Here is a 15,909-nt window from a genome sequence, read left to right as displayed (position 1 = left end):
TTCTTTATGATGTAGGCCTATGCTAATGATAATATATCCCCCACCCCCCTCGATGTGTTAAGCTCATTAGGCCAATACATTTATGTGATTTTTTGTTCTCCATACAATATCACGATATACCACATCGCTGTACGTCATATTCAGATATTAATAAGATAGAACTTGGCTTCATAAAGTAGGCCTATATTGTAAATCAATGTACCTCTGCAGGATGTGGTATCAAAAGACGAATAATATTATCAATTTCCAACTTGAATTGAAAACATGTAGGTAACTGCAAGGATTTATATCTCTTCATGAGTGTCTAGCATTTAAGACTATAAAGCTCATGCATATTCATTTTCCTCATTCTAGTTGGAGAGTATTCGCACAAAAATAGTGAAATTTTAATAAAAGATATGCTATAAATGAATTTATATATATTTCCCAATTCAGAGGACATAAACAATTATATTTCGTTACATATGATAACAGTATAGTGTTCATGAATGATTTGTATGAAAAGTACAGAAATATATTTAACAGATAAAACTTGGTAAAGTTTGGTAATAAAGACTAGCTAATCTAATGAATATTCATAATACAGCTATTCCACGCAGATATTTCTAATCATAGACTTTATTACCTTTACATTTTACTGCAATTTTTAACTAAAAACAAAACTAAAGCAAAAAAAAAAAATTCATAATTGAAGTTTAACAAAATTACAAACGGGCAATTAACTCGAGGAATGGTTTTAATTGGTTGAGCTACGTAACTTACAAATTAAAATGTCTGGTACCAAGACTAATAAAGTACTAATAAATATTCATCAAAGAGCTGTTCTTCACTGCCTACCAAGCAAGTTAGCAAAAAATTACTTGAAATTCATTTTAATCGAGAATCACAGATCTTGACAAAAACCTAATGATAATTATTTTTAAGGTAATATTACTGTTAGCATGTATTAATATAGAGACAAAGTATATACATTGTATATCTAATGAAATCTGTAATAATTCTAGTGTGCTTATACATTCAGTAACTGTATTTTATGATGGTTATTTCTAGTATATAAATTACATAAGTTTCTTGAATAGGTTAAGATCATACTTTTAGGGATCATTTCTATAGTATGTATCGTTCTCTTACGACACACTAGTGTCCCCACACCTAACCACGATGAGGAGTCGTAGCGTTTCCCTCTGAGCGCGAAGCGGACTTCGAGTGATATCATCTTGATATCTCGCTCGTTGTCATTGATGACCGTTCCTCTACTTCCTTTGCGAGGAAGAGGAGGAGGGAAACGCATTCTGAGTGGTTAGACTTTTTTAATGAAATGCAAAGTAATATACAATAGAACATAGGGGGTAACGTACCCAGAGCCATGTTGATTCTCCTCTTTTAAAAGCCTGCGCAACTGCAGAAATATATACCTGATTTGAAAATTATAATATGATCACGATTGTTCGACATGGGTACAGAGATGCACTGGTATGCATCACTTTTGGTTAGATCAGGGAGTTCAACCATTGAGTGAGATTGGAGCCCGGCCGCAAAGCATAACTTTTTATAATGAAATTTTATGGAATACTCTTCAATATCGAGGCAGGCAGGCCCCGGTTCAGGCAAAACTTGATCGCGTTCAATCATTGGATCATATCTCGATAAAATAAGCAGACATAACTAGGGCCCTGGAGTTGTCAAAGCTCTTATAAATCAATTCCCAATTGGGCAGTATCGCGAGGTCACCCGAGGTCATCAAAGGTACGGAGGAGCAACGAGCTTTGAAACTATTTCTCCAGATTCCCCGCTCCAACTGTGTCAAGAAATTATCGAGACGGCGAATGTAGCAGAAAGATGGCATTAATTTATTAGACCTATGGATGCCGGGATGAACCGCTGAAGCCTCCGATTGAACTAATGAAGGGTAGGCCTACTGACCTACCCATTCCCTTTTCTAGAGTTTTCCTACCCGCACCCTCAAAAAGGAAGATGAGATTTTCTCACTTATTAAAAACCACTGTTTTCTGTGGCTATACCCGCCCATCGCCCATGAAATCCAAGGAGGGCCCTGCATGAAGAAAAAAACGAACTGGTATCATCCATATCATCTCTACCATCTTCAATTGCACAAAAAGCGCATTTGATCACCCCCCCCTTTATGAGCAAGATGTATGATGTATGTTAATGATAATATTTCCCCCTTCCCTCCTTAAATGTGTTAGTTAAGCTCATTAGCTAGGCCAATAAATTTATGTGATTTTTTTTCTCCATACAATATCACGATATACCACATTGCTGAACGTTATTTATTTATTTATTTATTTATTCATGCATGTTCACAATGTACAATGTAAAAGAATACACAGATAATATATAAATATATATAAACACAAGTAAATGATGAACATACAAAGGTGTTGCAACATAAGCTAAAAGCTTGATTGGTTGAAGCAACTTTAAACTGGTTTTGCATCCAAGAAAACAAAATAAAAATGTAAGAATAAGGAAGAGAGGAAAGAAAGAGAAGAATATAAAAGTGATAGACTGCCAAGATATAACAATTAAGTTTCAAGTTGTTATAAATATATGGTAATAGTAATTCAACAAAGTTAAATTCTTAATCTTCAGTTACGAAGAAAAGAAAGAAAGAAAACAAAATTACTTACATGTATGCGTTATAATTGCATCATATTGAGATATTAATAAAATAGAACTTGGCTTCATAAAGTAAAGGCCTATATTGTAAATCAATGTACCTCTGCAGGAAGTGGTATCAAAACACGAAGTAATATCATCAATTTCCAACTTGAATTGAAAACATGTAGTTAACTGCAAGGATTTATATCTATTCATGAGTGTCTAGCATTTAAGACTAAGCTCATGCATATTCATTTTCCTCATTCAGACTTTGGAGAGTATTCGCACAAAATAGTGAAATTTTAATAAAAGATATGCTATAAATGAATTTATATATATTTCCCAATTCAGAGGACATAAACAATTATATTTGTTACATATGATAACAGTATAGTGTTCATGAATGATTTGTATGAAAAGTACAGAAATATATTAAACAGATAAAACTTGGTAAAGTTTGGTAATAAAGACTAACTAATCTAATGAATATTCATAATACAGCTATTCCACGCAGATATTTCTAATCATAGACTTTATTACCTTTACATTTTATTGCCATTTTGAACTAAAAACAAAAACAAAACAAAAGCGAAAAAAAAAATCTTCATAATTGAAGTTTAACAAAATTACAAAATTACGGGCAATTAACTCAAGGAATGATTTTATTTGGTTGAGCTACGTAACTTACAAATTAAAATGTCTGGTACCAAGACTAATAAAGTACTAATAAATATTCATCAAAGAGCTGTTCTTCACTGCCTACCAAGCAAGTTAGCAAAAAATTACTTGAAATTCATTTTAATCGAGAATCACAGATCTTGACAAAAACCTAATGTTAATTATTTTTAAGGTAATATTACTGTTAGCATGTATTAATATAGAGACAAAGTATATACATTGTATATCTAATGAAATCTGTAATAATTCTAGTGTGTTTATACATTCAGTAACTGTATTTTATGATGGTTATTTCTAGTATATAAATTACATAAGTTTCTTAAATAGGTTAAGATCATACTTTTAGGGATCATTTCTATAGTATGTATCGTTCTCTTACGACACACTAGTGTCCCCACACCTAACCACGATGAGGAGTCGTAGCGTTTCCCTCTGAGCGCGAAGCGGACTTCGAGTGATACCATCTTGATATCTCGCTCGTTGTCATTGATGACCGTTCCTCTACTTCCTTTGCGAGGAAGAGGAGGAGGGAAACGCATTCTGAGTGGTTAGACTTTTTTAATGAAATGCAAAGTAATATACAATAGAACATTGGGGGTAACGTACCCAGAGCCATGTTGATTCTCCTCTTTTAAAAGCCTGCGCAACTGCAGAAATATATACCTGATTTGAAAATTATAATATGATCACGATTGTTCGACATGGGTACAGAGATGCACTGGTATGCATCACTTTTGGTTAGATCAGGGAGTTCAACCATTGAGTGAGATTGGAGCCCGGCCGCAAAGCATAACTTTTTATAATGAAATTTTATGGAATACTCTTCAATATCGAGGCAGGCAGGCACCGGTTCAGGCAAAACTTGATCGCGTTCAATCATTGGATCATATCTCGATAAAATAAGCAGACATAACTAGGGCCCTGGAGTTGTCAAAGCTCTTATAAATCAATTCCCAATTGGGCAGTATCGCGAGGTCACCCGAGGTCATCAAAGGTACGGAGGAGCAACGAGCTTTGAAACTATTTCTCCAGATTCCCCGCTCCAACTGTGTCAAGAACTTATCGAGACGGCGAATGTAGCAGAAAGATGGCATTAATTTATTAGACCTATGGATGCCGGGATGAACCGCTGAAGCCTCCGATTGAACTAATGAAGGGTAGGCCTACTGACCTACCCATTCCCTTTTCTAGAGTTTTCCTACCCGCACCCTCAAAAAGGAAGATGAGATTTTCTCACTTATTAAAAACCACTGTTTTCTGTGGCTATACCCGCCCATCGCCCATGAAATCCAAGGAGGGCCCTGCATGAAGAAAAAAACGAACTGGTATCATCCATATCATATCTTCCATCTTCAATTGCACAAAAAGCGCATTTGATCACCCCCCCCCTTTATGAGCAAGATGTATGATGTATGTTAATGATAATATTTCCCCCTTCCCTCCTTAAATGTGTTAGTTAAGCTCATTAGCTAGGCCAATAAATTTATGTGATTTTTTTTTCTCCATACAATATCACGATATACCACATTGCTGAACGTTATTTATTTATTTATTTATTTATTCATGCATGTTCACAATGTACAATGTAAAAGAATACACAGATAATATATAAATATATATAAACACAAGTAAATGATGAACATACAAAGGTGTTGCAACATAAGCTAAAAGCTTGATTGGTTGAAGCAACTTTAAACTGGTTTTGCATCCAAGAAAACAAAATAAAAATGTAAGAATAAGGAAGAGAGGAAAGAAAGAGAAGAATATAAAAGTGATAGACTGCCAAGATATAACAATTAAGTTTCAAGTTGTTATAAATATATGGTAATAGTAATTCAACAAAGTTAAATTCTTAATCTTCAGTTACGAAGAAAAGAAAGAAAGAAAACAAAATTACTTACATGTATGCGTTATAATTGCATCATATTGAGATATTAATAAGATAGAACTTGGCTTCATAAAGTAAAGGCCTATATTGTAAATCAATGTACCTCTGCAGGAAGTGGTATCAAAACACGAAGTAATATCATCAATTTCCAACTTGAATTGAAAACATGTAGTTAACTGCAAGGATTTATATCTATTCATGAGTGTCTAGCATTTAAGACTAAGCTCATGCATATTCATTTTCCTCATTCAGACTTTGGAGAGTATTCGCACAAAATAGTGAAATTTTAATAAAAGATATGCTATAAATGAATTTATATATATTTCCCAATTCAGAGGACATAAACAATTATATTTGTTACATATGATAACAGTATAGTGTTCATGAATGATTTGTATGAAAAGTACAGAAATATATTAAACAGATAAAACTTGGTAAAGTTTGGTAATAAAGACTAACTAATCTAATGAATATTCATAATACAGCTATTCCACGCAGATATTTCTAATCATAGACTTTATTACCTTTACATTTTATTGCCATTTTGAACTAAAAACAAAAACAAAACAAAAGCGAAAAAAAAAATCTTCATAATTGAAGTTTAACAAAATTACAAAATTACGGGCAATTAACTCAAGGAATGATTTTATTTGGTTGAGCTACGTAACTTACAAATTAAAATGTCTGGTACCAAGACTAATAAAGTACTAATAAATATTCATCAAAGAGCTGTTCTTCACTGCCTACCAAGCAAGTTAGCAAAAAATTACTTGAAATTCATTTTAATCGAGAATCACAGATCTTGACAAAAACCTAATGTTAATTATTTTTAAGGTAATATTACTGTTAGCATGTATTAATATAGAGACAAAGTATATACATTGTATATCTAATGAAATCTGTAATAATTCTAGTGTGTTTATACATTCAGTAACTGTATTTTATGATGGTTATTTCTAGTATATAAATTACATAAGTTTCTTAAATAGGTTAAGATCATACTTTTAGAGATCATTTCTATAGTATGTATCGTTCTCTTACGACACACTAGTGTCCCCACACCTAACCACGATGAGGAGTCGTAGCGTTTCCCTCTGAGCGCGAAGCGGACTTCGAGTGATATCATCTTGATATCTCGCTCGTTGTCATTGATGACCGTTCCTCTACTTCCTTTGCGAGGTAGAGGAGGAGGGTAACGCATTCCGAGTGGTTAGACTTTTTTAATGAAATGCAAAGTAAGAAACAATAGAACATAGGGGGTAACGTACCCAGAGCCATGTTGATTCTCCGCTTTTAAAAGCCTGCGCAACTGCAGAAATATATACCTGATTTGAAAATTAGAATATGATCACGATTGTTCGACATGGGTAGTACAGAGATACAGCGGCGTAACAGGGGTCGGTGGCCAGGGGGGGCAAGAGCCAAAAATTTCCCGGTCAGATCATGGCATGAACTGGCGTAATGGTGTAATGAGGCGACTATTTTGAGAGGGCCAGATATTGCGTATCGGGCATAATTTATCTTGAAAAAATAAAAGTTGCGAGCGAGCGAAGCGAGCGAGCAAAAATTTTGACCTTTTTGATACAAAAATCTAATGTTGTGATAGATTTTGACATGATATCCAGAAAATAATATATTTCACTCTTCTCTCTTTCCATTCCCTTCTTTGTGGTCTGTACGCCATTGTGAACAGGATTCTGAAGCGAGCGAAAAAAAAAATCACCATTTCATGAGAATCTAACTTTGAGATATTTTTGAAATTATATTGAGTAAATAAAATTATATCCTACACTTTCCCTTTGCTTTTCTTTCCTCTTTTTTTTTAGTTCTTGTTTGTAGAACTTTTTGGGGCCAATGGCCCAACCCTTCCATTCTCATATACGGCAGTGCTGTGCGGATGGGGTCCGGGGCGGAGCCCCCGGAAGATCTTGATATCAAAGCCATTTAAACCTCAATTTCAATCAAATCGCGGGTATATACACAATATAGCTTTTACAAAACACATTTATTCAACCCAAATACGTAATGAACCAAATATATTTGAGGGGGCATAACATAGCAATGTGGGAAAATTTACATCCTACATCCACTGCATGTTGGTTCTATTCTTTCTATTTGTCATTATATTGATTTGTTTGTTGAATATGTTAAAAGTCGCGAGCGTGCAAAGCGAGCTGGAAAAATATTGCCTATTGAAATTAAATTCTTATTATGTGATAGATTTTCCCATTATATTCAGCAAATAACACATTTCATTGTTTCCATTCATTTCATTATACGTTGTCTCCTATAATTTCTGTGATATCCTCTTGGGTGTAGAACCAAGACCCCCCCCCCCGCGCCTGTACGCTAGAGATTGAACGTGATTAAACGGGGACGTTGTAGAGCCATTTTATAGATGAAGAGCCCCTACTGCGTGGGGTCCGGGGCAAAGCCCCGGTAGCTTATTTGCATAAAATTAAGCAAGCTTATAGCACAATTAGATTTAGATTTATTTATTTCCGTTAAAAATGTTTTCAAAATATAATCAAAATAACAATACATATTCAATATGATCGATAATACAGACAAATCAATGGAATTTCGTAACAAATGTTGAACAATAAATTAAACAAAAAACAATTTGTTAATTGTTTGCACAATGTTGTATGCAGTCCATCTTTCTTCCCGCTCTTAATTGTCAATCCTCGGCAATCCGGTCGTGTTATTTTTTTTTTCTTGTCCCTTTTCTTTGTTTTCTAATTCAGCTTTTGACTTATTCCATTTTACCTTTCTTTCCCGCTATTGTTTGCCACTTTGTCACCTTTTAATTTATTTTCCATCATGCTATTGCATTACATAGGCATATTTTGGAATTATTCTTCTTTCTCAAATGTTCTTCTTTCGTTCCTTTTCCCGCTTTTTCCTTTTCCAGTAAAAGAAAAATCGTTTTCTTTTCACTTTTCCCTTTCCTTTTCCTCCTTTCCTTTTCCCCTTTTCTCTCCCTTTCCCTTTCTTTCTCCCTCCTTTTTTTCTTTTTCCCGTTTTTTTTTAAATTTTCCCGGTGAAATCCGCCAGGGGGGGGGCAACTTGCCCCCCTGCCCCCCGCCTGTTACGCCACTGCAGAGATGCACTGGTATGCATCACTTTTGGTTAGATCAGGGAGTTCAACCAATGAGTGAGATTGGAGCCCGGCCGCCAGGCATAACTTTTTATAATGAAATTTTATGGAATACTCTCCAATAACGAGGCAGGCAGGCCCCGGTTCAGGCAAAACTTGATCTCGTTCAATCATTGGATCATATCTCGATAAAATAAGCAGACATAACTAGGGACCTCGAGTTGTCAAAGCTCTTAAATCAATTCCCGATTGGGCAGTATCGCGAGGTCACCCGAGGTCATCAAAGGTACGGAGGAGCAACGGGCTTTGAAACTATTTCTCCAGATTATCGAGACGGCGAATGTAGCAGAAAGATGGCATTCATTTATTAGACCAGGGACGTCTCCCTCTCACGTCCCTGAACTAATGAAGGGTAGGCCTACTGACCTACCCATTCCCTTTTCTAGAGTTTTCCTACCCGCACCCTTAAAAAGGAAGATGAGATTTTCTCACTTATTAAAAACCACTGTTTTCTGTGGCTATACCCGCCCATCGCCCATGAAATCCAAGGAGGGCCCTGCATGAAGAAAAAAACGAACTGGTATCATCCATATCATCTCTCCCATCTTCAATTGCACAAAAAAAAAAGCGCATTTGATGACCCCCCCCCCTTCATGAGCAAGATGTATCCACGGGGGGGGGGGGGGGTGGGTAGGAACTAATGCCCCCAGAAATGTTGAGAATGAAGGGGAAAGATTTTGCATTTCGATTTTTTCTCCCCCCACCATTTTTCCCCTTCCACTCGCCTCCCCCCACTTTAAACATTCTGGTGCCACAACTCGTTCGGGTTATGTTTTTTTTTGGTTAAAGAATGATCCATGTGAGGTTTAGACATTTTTTTCTCTCTCCCTCTCTCGTTCTGAGACTTTATATCATCATTGCTCATGATAAATTTTTCATGAAAAACACATTATTAAAGCCTGCCTAAAGCTTTGGTAAAGTTTCAATAATAGAAAAAAGAAACCAATGTTGAGTATCACCAAGAAGATTATATGACTGGAGTTCCAACAGGCAACAAATTCATTCAAGCAGCTGGTCATTTCTAAAGAAGTACAAAAGAAAGAACGGCAATAAGGACCTTTTTGATGTCCGCCTTCGAAGCCGCCAGTTTCAATGAAGAAATCCGAGGGGTGAAATTTCACGAATATTCATTTGTATCAATTTTTCATGTTTCATATTAATAAATAAACTGAAGTTTGAATGCATGAAAAAACATCAATAACCAAGCACTATTACGAGATATTTGCCCATATTATATCAATTAACCTATAATTAGTGAAAAAAGAAAGAATTTGACCTTTACTGAAACCAGATTTTAACACTTTTCCGATCGTTTGCGGCGAATGAAAATTTCAAATGTGGTCAGTGGAATACTGTTATTCATTACTGTATATGCCAGACGAGTGCCCGCACATGCCCAGTCGAGCAAATTTGAGTCATATTTCAGGACATATTGCATAGTTCATTTTCGCATGCCTCCGAATTATGTACTACACACATAACCAGACCAAGATGCGGCGAAAAAGTAATTATCATCACAAAAGCAATTTCCCTTTATGTATGACCTATAGCTGCGGAGTCATGCGGGAATCATTTGTCTACACAATTGCAAGAGATGTTGAGCAAAGTGCATGACTGACATACTTTCTGCTGGCGGTTCTTAACCTTGTTCAAAGAGATTTTATTTGCCGTTACTCCATCTCATTTGAAACCTCCTTGGTATCACCTAATATTCCACCCTCACAGAAGTGAAGGGACTTTAAGATTTTTTTTCAGTAGTTGATGATTCGTGAAAATTTGTATTTTGCAATTGAGGATATTTAGCATCCGATCCCTGTGATACTTTTATTTCAATTTAATAGGGCCAAAATTAATTTTAATATTATATCGAAAAATTAATAAAAATGTGTTTACTTAAAATCTTTGATACCATCAGTTTAGGACATAAACACATTCATATAGTAATAAATTTGAATAGTGACCATCACTTTTGGGTGGATTTACCAAAGCTTAAAAGGCATTAAAGGTAAAATTCAAACACTAATCTGACCACTCACAAATATACATATACAAAATATAATCCATCCATGTCAGTAAATTTGAAAAAATAACACCATACAAATTCTAAAATTATATGAAGTTACAACTGAGTTCTTTATTATAAAATAACATATAAATCATGTAAGTTTATCATGCTACTTTTCACTCAACAAAAATGAAAACATGTTTGGCAGTACTGAGGTAACTCATAGAATAAACATCTGTATTGCTTTGGTTTATAGCGAAGGTGTTTCAAATGTATTTTCTAAAAGAAAACTTTCAGTGCACATTTACAATATAGTCAAGGTGATGTTGCTGTCTTTAAACAGCAGTGGAAGACACAAATATACAAGTACTGAAAAGTGTTATCGTGAAACCAGGGCCATGACCACAGAATCCACTCTTAATTGACCACATTTGTGTTGTAATAAAGAAATGTAAGTCAATCCTACGCCATGACCATTTATGCCCCTCTTTAATTTTTCCATTTGTGTTCAGTGGTCAAGGTGACCATTTTTAAACAGCTTTGGAAGACACAAATATACAAGCACTGAAAAGATTATTGTGAAACCAGGGCCCCGTCTTACAAAGAGTTACGATTGATCCAATCAATCGTAACTTTATGGAAATCCATCAGTGTCATAATTTTTTCTACAGAAAATTTGCACAATGCCCTTTGTAAACAAAGAGAAGCACACTGAATTTTCAAGAAAACAATGAATGCATGAATATACATCATAATTAGAAAATATTTTGTACAAACATGCACAATAGATGTTGACGTTGCTGGCCGTCCATAGTTGTGATTGATTGGATCAATCGCAACTCTTTGTAAGACTGGGCCCTGGGCTTAAATCAGTAGACGACCATGACTATGCACGTCCCTCTTAATTGTCCCCATCTGTGTTGTAACAAAGAAATGTACAAGTACTGAAAGTGTTATCAGGAAGTTTTTACCTTCGCTACAGGAATGGATTCTACAGCAAAAACAATCTATTGTCAAAAGCCCTTCATGACAAAGCAGTCAGTCGAAAATCAGTGAATCATAACGGCAGTTTCGTCCTGGACCCTGGACAAACGGATTATTTGTGATTTTTTTCTCGTAAGCTCAGAATCTTATGAGGATAAGCTGTCCTGGTACACCAATTTCCGACAAAGGCCTCTCAGAGCTGTTCATTGTAATTTGACAGGCATTTTCAATAGATTTTCTACATGTATGTTGTAGAATCTGTTGCATCTGGATTGCAAAAACTAGCTTTGGTGATACCAGGGCTTAAATCAATCAAAGGCAATGACTGTCGAGGCCCCTCTTATTGGCCTTGGAAATTTGGGGTGCATCTCTTACTAGTAATTTTCACCATTTGTTATCAAATAAAGGAAGTGGAATGTACCCAACAGAAATGTGGCCTTGGTCAAAAACTGTGAAATCTATAGCAAGTGAGCAAAATTAACAACAAACATTACATGTATTACAATAATAATATCCTAAAATGAATGCTGAAAATGTCTGGACTATCCAAAAATAATATATCCTGAAATCTAAAATGATCTTTACATCAGAGATTAACAAATTGTCAGTGCTGACAGCTTTCATGGAATGATGGCCAGAACTACAGCTATTAACTATAAAAGAACTTTCCAATAAAAGTAGTATCACATGGTCATTAATAGTCACTACTACTACTACTACTACTTCTACTACTACTACTACTACTTCTACTACTACTACTACTACTACTACTACTACTACTACTACTACTACTACTACTACTACTACTACTACTATAACTACTCCTGTTACTACTACTGCTACAACTAATACTATAATTACTACTCCTACTACTACTACTACTTCTGATAGTACTGCTGCTGTCGCTACTACTGCTACTACAACTATTACTGCTATTACTATTACTGCTACTTCTTATACTACTACTACTACTCCTACTATTAATACTACTACTTCTATTATTCCTGCTACTACTAATACTACCACCTCTATTATAATCCCACCCCAAAAAAAGCATCTTATTGTCATTCTGTTCTTCTTTCACTATCAGTGAAACCTAAACAGGCTTAATAGTGTCCAGATAATCAAAGAAATGTTTATACATCAATACCATAGATAACAGTTGGTCCAAATGATAAAATACTGAAAACTTTTGACACCAAATGGCTTTAAATTCTTCTTGATGGGAAACCATGTGCAAGTGTTAAATATCATATCTATTTTGCAGCAATATATACACAATGTTCCTGTTTCTATTCCTGCAATACCTACACAGTTTATAGTATATCTGCACATCGTGATATTTTATTTTGTGCAATTGCTCAAAAATTGGGTGGCATGGTAAGAACATAAAGTTTGAACCCTTTAACCCTTTTCTAGCTTTAGAGAACATGACAAGAAATAAACAAAGAACCTGCATTATTTTCCTCTTGAAATCAATTCAGATGGCAAAGATTGTAGCACCTTTATCCATATTAACCAAAAAAAGAAAGATTAGATGAAGCAAATAAATATCATGTAAGTAACACATTTACACACTGTTATTTCTTTAGAAAGGTAATAACACTGTACTGATATTGTAATGTATTGTGTGTTTGTGAGTTGAAGCAAAAGAATAGCTTTTATGTCATAAAATGGGCAGAGATTTATGATAGCACCATAATATCACACTAGCACATTAGACTAAAAAAAGATATATACACCATTAAAGTAACACATTCACAATTCATTCAAAGCACTTAATTTTCAAGAAAGGAAACTTCATCATAGTCAGAAATATTTTGTGCTGTTTGGTGACTGTTTGAATAGAGCAAAAATAATGGCTGTCATGTATTTGAATCTACAACTCTACATAAAATGTTCCTGTTTCTATTACAGTAATACCTACATAGTTTATAGTATATCTTCACATCGTTATATTTTATTTTGTGCAATTGCTCAAAAATTGGGTGGCATGGTAAGAACATAAAGTTTGAACCCTTTAACCCTTTTCTAGCTTTAGAGAACATGACAAGAAATAAACAAAGAACTGCATTATTTTCCTCTTGAAATCAATTCAGATGCAAATATTGTAGCACCTTTATCCATATTAACCAAAATATAAAAAAAGATTAGATGAAGCAAATAAATATCATGTAAGTAACACATTTACACTTTACATACTGTTATTTTTTTAAGGTAATAATACTGTACGTATATTGCGATGTATTGTGAGTTGAAGCAAAAGAATAACGGTAGCTTTTATGTCATAAAATGGGCAAAGATTTATGATAGCACCATAATATCAGACTAGCACCATAGACTAAAAAAAAGATGAATACATACACACCATTAAAGTAACACATTTACAATTCATTCAAAGCACTTAATTTTCAAGAAAAGAAACTTCATCATAGTCAGAAATATTTTGTGCTGTTTGGTGACTGTTTGAATAGAGCAAAAATAATGGCTGTCATGTATTTGAACCTACAACTCTACATAGAATGGGAACTACTTATCATGGGTTCAGAATAGAATGAGAAGGGAGTTTTGTGCAAGATCATGGCTGTACTCAGTACTTGGATAAGTAATGGCAGTATGAAGGACATCTGGGCCTCGTTGCAGAAAAGTAATATAGCAACTTTGAGGATTTCAGGGAAGTTATGCAGCAGGGTCCAGGAGAACATTTCATGAAGAGTCCCGTCGGTGATTATCACTGAATAATATGCTCTTAGCCAATCAGATGAGAGAATTTTCAATAGGTTATAACAACTTTGAGTGAAAATCACCGACAAACCTCTTCATGAAATGCTTTCCTGACTGTGACGAGTCCCTGCAATATAGACATTTGGAATCAGCTGAGGAATACAGCACTTAATTTGAATTTCAACCTGTCGAGTATGATTTACTGTCAGTGTAGGATATGTTTGTCATAGACCTTAGTCTGAGTTATCACAGTTGAAGGACTGAATGGTTTGAAAGGCAATCTTGGTGAAGAACTTTGCAAATCTGTTTTAAAAAATGATATATCTCTATGCATAGGATGTTCCTTCTTATAAACGCAATCCCATAAAATAATCAACCTTTTTCTCATGCAACCCCCAATTCTCTCCATTCTTCCCTTCATGAACTTAGAACATTACAAGTTTTTCATATCAACAGGGAAACAGAGATAAAACATTTCAACAAGGCAAAAGCGATTTTGTGTCTCGCCCACTTATGAAAATAACCAGAAATATCGTGATTTGCGAGGGCACGCAACAGAATTGTATCGAAACTTCATTGTGAAATGACTGGGATGGAATAACACATGTCATAAGAGCCTTGCACGTAAACTTTAATGTTGACCTGAAAATGACCTTTGACCTTACCATGTGACCTTCGACTGCAGTATAACATGCAGGTCGCCTAAGTCCATCTACCATCCAAGTTTTGTTGAAAAGTGACTTGCGGTTGCGGAGTTAGGTGTCATAAGAGAGTCTTGCATGTAAACTTTAACGTTGACCTGAAAATGACCTTTGACCTTACCATGTGACCTCCGACTGCAGCATTACATGCAGGTCCCCCAAGTCCATCTACCATCCAAGTTTCGTTGAAAAGCGATTTACTGTTGTGGAGTTATGTGTCATTAGGTTTGTGACGGACGGACGACATTTGGATCCCTAAGTCTCGCCTTCACCTCTGGTGGGCGAGACAAAAAGGAGGGGAGCCACACACAGGAGGGTTCATGTATTACCATTTCATGGAATTGCTCATAAATCATGGAGAACGATTGTATCTACTAGTCATAGGTCTCTGTTTCATCTATGTACTTAAAACAGAGGGTTCTTAACAGATGACTTTGCTACAACTGATCCTAATGGGTTCCTGCAGTTTGGACAGACTTACTACTTCTAATTTGAAATTGTGAAGAACCAATGCTATAGCTGGTCTCTGTTCACAGTTAAGTATTGTCTCTATCAAGGTTCAATATGGTAATACCGCTGGATTACCTTAATAAATAACATAATGAGTTCCTGCAGTCTGGCTACTTTTTAACTTAAAGGAGAATGAAACCTTTGGAACAAGATAGCTTGAGTGAAAACAGAAAAATCAAAGAAACAGATCGATGAAAGTTTGATAAAAATCGGACAAATAATGAGAAAGTTATGAGCATTTGAATATTGTGATCACTAATGCTATGGAGATCCTCAATTTGGCAATGCGACAAAGATGTGTGATGTCACTTGTGAACAACTCTCCCCATTACTTTAGTATATATTTCACTTAAATTGCCTCTTTTATCACATCTTTCAGTAGATCATGTGTTCTTTCTATAGGAGGGCACGTAATACAGATTTTTAAAGAATACATCATGGATAAAGAGTTTGTATCACCATAAGAAAAAGCAAAAAGAGACATTTTGAGGGTATTTCATAGTCCATCAAAGGGAAAGTTGTTCACATGTGACATCATACATCTTTGTCGCATTGCCAATAGGAGGATCTCCATAGCATTAGTGATTGCAATATTCAAATGCTCATAACTTTCTCATTATATGTCCGATTTTTCTCA

The 15,909-nt window shown here is 35.1% G+C and overlaps 3 non-coding genes across 3 annotated transcripts; all 3 read left to right on the top strand.

Moving 5' to 3' along the window:
- The first annotated feature begins 1,082 nt into the window (after nt 1-1,082).
- LOC129283972 (small nucleolar RNA U3) lies at nt 1,083-1,301 on the top strand. Its single transcript, XR_008586788.2, has one exon. It is a non-coding gene; the product is annotated as a small nucleolar RNA U3 (small nucleolar RNA).
- Nucleotides 1,302-3,630: 2,329 nt separating this feature from the next.
- On the top strand, nt 3,631-3,849 carry LOC135157568 (small nucleolar RNA U3). Its single transcript, XR_010296557.1, has one exon. It is a non-coding gene; the product is annotated as a small nucleolar RNA U3 (small nucleolar RNA).
- A 2,331-nt stretch (nt 3,850-6,180) lies between these two features.
- Nucleotides 6,181-6,399, top strand: LOC129283971 (small nucleolar RNA U3). Its single transcript, XR_008586787.2, has one exon. It is a non-coding gene; the product is annotated as a small nucleolar RNA U3 (small nucleolar RNA).
- Nucleotides 6,400-15,909: the final 9,510 nt, after the last annotated feature.

The sequence above is a fragment of the Lytechinus pictus genome, chromosome 18, assembly GCF_037042905.1.
Source record: "Lytechinus pictus isolate F3 Inbred chromosome 18, Lp3.0, whole genome shotgun sequence".
Taxonomy (NCBI): Eukaryota; Metazoa; Echinodermata; class Echinoidea; order Temnopleuroida; family Toxopneustidae; genus Lytechinus; species Lytechinus pictus.
Note: the sequence above shows the minus strand (reverse complement) of the source record. Positions and strands in the feature narration are given on the sequence as shown.